The following is a 3,221-nucleotide window of genomic DNA, read 5'->3' as shown; positions in this document are numbered from 1 at the left end:
CGCCGCCCCGAGGTCCGTGCCGCCTTCTCCGCTCCACCGTCGCCTTGCCGGATCGGGTCACGGACGTCAAGTCCGACCCCTCCACCATCTCCGGCCACCGTCTTCGTCGAACTCCGACGAGCCCCGCACTGTTCCGGCCAACCTCGGGAACCATGTCCCCAGATCTAGATCCAAAATTCTAGGGATGACCCCGTTTTCTTCCTAAGTCCCTAACATTCTTAGCTATGTTCATCGCATCATAACTTTGCATCCGTAGCTCCGTTTTGGGCGTGTAATATATCGATTTGTTCGTTTGGATGTGCTCTTCATTTCATTCCATTGCACTATGCTTGTTTGAGTCCATCTTGATTCCCTAAATGCTGTTGCAAGAGTGCTATGTAATGTTAGTTTCTGTTTCTTAACAGATTATGGTCATTTGTCATTTTTGCCATGATTAATGTGTGACTCCTATGAACTTGAGCCCTACATGTGTTTTGGGCTATGCCATGCCATCTTTACAGGGGTGTATGACATGTATTTTTGTGATCAATGTGGAGACTAGCACAAGCTTGCAAAGTAGCTCTTGTGATGTTGCTGATTTCAGGGACTTAGAATTCTTCTAAGTCATTTCCCTGATGTTATTTGTATGCCATGTATTCATGTTGCTACAGAGTGATCCATGCCTCTTTTGAGCATATTCAGTAAGGATGATTTTGAGATATTGGTATGCTCTATCCATCCATGTCTTTGTTTGCAATTATGGAGTACCCTAGCATGACTCAGTCTTGCTCTACTTTTTCTATAAAATGTTCCTGGCAAATTGTTTACATGTTATTCAATTTTGCCGAGGTTGTTGTAGTTGATCCATGCCTGCTATGAGTTGGTTCTTGCCATGGTTAGCTACTTGATCATGTCTTCTTGCTGGGTGTATGCTTAGTTTGTCATGCAATGCCTTGTGGTGAGTGCATCACGCTCGCAAACATGCCTACGTAACTCTGTTTTATGCCTTGTCCAGTTTTCTGCTAAGTCTGAATCTGATAACGAAACTTGCTATGTATACATGGGTGCCATCATATCTTCTAATCCTTTTTGGCTTATAGTCATTAAGGGACTTTTGTTATATGCTTTGAGTAGTTTCATGCCATGCCTTGCTTTGCCCTGATATGTTCCTGTAGCATGTTGTTATCTTGCTCTAAACATTGCTTCCTGATGTTAAATCCTGACATGTTGTTATTTTCACTAAGTCTGTGAACCTGATATCTTTTGCACTTTTGCCATGCTTGTTTGAACCAGCTATTGTGTGATTTAGACGTAGCTCAGTGTCCATCTTTTGTCAAGCATCTTGAGTGGATCACTGCCATGTGCTTTATTGTTATGTTAGAGTGCAGTAGCTTAGTTTCTTGTTGTAGATGGCATCGTGCTGTTAATCGCAGAATAGTGCCATTATTGTTTTGCTTGCCATTTGCAAACCGTGCATCCGATTCCGGTGATCTTCATATCGATTTCGACCGAAATCAACTCACCTTTCCAGCGGCACTCTTGGTTTGCCAAGTTGAGGCCTGGTTCAATCTTCTCCTTCCGGAGCATGCATATGCATTGCATATCACATCCCGCATATCATGCCATGTTTTGCATCATGTTGCTTGCGCATTGCACCGTGGTTGATCGTGGTTCCCTTTCCTTGTGTTCTTGCTTGGGTAGAGCTGGGAGACGAGTACGTGATCGAGGAACCCATTGAGTACGCTTACGAGGATCAAGCTTACGTTAACTCGGAGAACTTTGCAGGCAAGGTGACCATTCCCTCGAAATCACTTCTATCTTTGCTTGCTAGTTGCTCGCTCTATTGCTGTGCCTATGCCACGATACCTACTACTTGCTTTATCATGTCTCCCATATTGCCATGTCAAGCCTCTAACCCACCTTGTCCTAGCAAACCGTTGTTTGCCTATGTTACCGCTTTGCTCAGCCCCTCTTATAGCGTTGCTAGTTGTAGGTAAAGATTGGAGTTTGTTCCTTGTTGGAACATGATTATTGTTGGGATATCATTATTATATCTTGTTTACTTTAATGCATCTATATACTTGGTAAAGGGTGGAAGGCTCGGCCTTATGCCTGGTGTTTTGTTCCACTCTTGCCACCCTAGTTTCCGTCATACCGGTGTTATGTTCCTTGATTTTGCGTTCCTTACGCGGTTGGGTTATAATGGGAACCCCTTCATAGTTCACCTTGAATAAAACTCCTCCAGCAAGGCCCAACCTTGCTTTTAGCATTTGCCACCTAGCCTTTTTCCCTTGGGTTCCGCGGACTCAAGGGTCATCTTTATTTTAAACCCCCGGGCCAGTGCTCCTCTGAGTGTTGGTCCAAACTAGAGTCCTTTGCAGCGCCCCCTCGGGGAAACTCGAGGTTTGGTTTTAGTTGTACGGAGCGCTCATCCGGTGTGCCCTGAGAACGAGATATGTGCAGCTCCTATCGGGATTTGTCGGCACATTCGGGCGGCTTTGTTGGTCTTGTTTTACCATTGTCGAGATGTCTTTTAACCGGGATTCCGAGTCTGATTGGGTCGTCCTGGGAGAAGGAATATCCTTCGTTAACCGTGAGAGCTTGTGATGGGCTAAGTTGGGACACCCCTGCAGGGTTTTGAACTTTCGAAAGCCGTGCCCGCGGTTATGGGCAGATGGGAATTTGTTAATGTCCGGTTGTAGAAAACCTAAAACTTAACTTAATTAAAATGAATCAACAGCGTGTGTAGCCGTGATGGTCTCTTTTTGGTGGAGTCCGGGAAGAGAACACATTCTCGTGTTATGCTTGAACGTAAGTAGTTCTAGGATCACTTCTTGATCATAGATTCCCGAACGTGCTTTGCCTTCACTTCTCGCTCTCTTTTGCGTATGTTAGCCACCATATATGCTAGTGCTTGCTACAGCTCCACCTCATACCTTTTCCCTACCCATAAGCTTAAATAGTCTTGATCGCGAGGGTGTTATATTGTTGAGTCCCCGTGACTCACAGATTACTTCCAAAACCAGATGTAGGTGCCGATGATACCATTCTTGGAGATGCGACTGAACTCAAGTGGGAGTTTGATGAGGACTCAGGACGTTACTCCGTTTCCTTTATAGACGATCAGTAGTGGAGCCTAGTTGGGGCAATCGGGGATCTTATGCATTTGGGGTTGTCTTTATTTTGGTTCCGTAGTCGGACCTTGATTGTATCTGGATGATTGTAATGCTATATTTATGTAT

This window comes from Triticum dicoccoides, chromosome 6A (genome assembly GCF_002162155.2).
Source record: "Triticum dicoccoides isolate Atlit2015 ecotype Zavitan chromosome 6A, WEW_v2.0, whole genome shotgun sequence".
NCBI lineage: Eukaryota > Viridiplantae > Streptophyta > Magnoliopsida > Poales > Poaceae > Triticum > Triticum dicoccoides.
Note: the sequence above shows the minus strand (reverse complement) of the source record.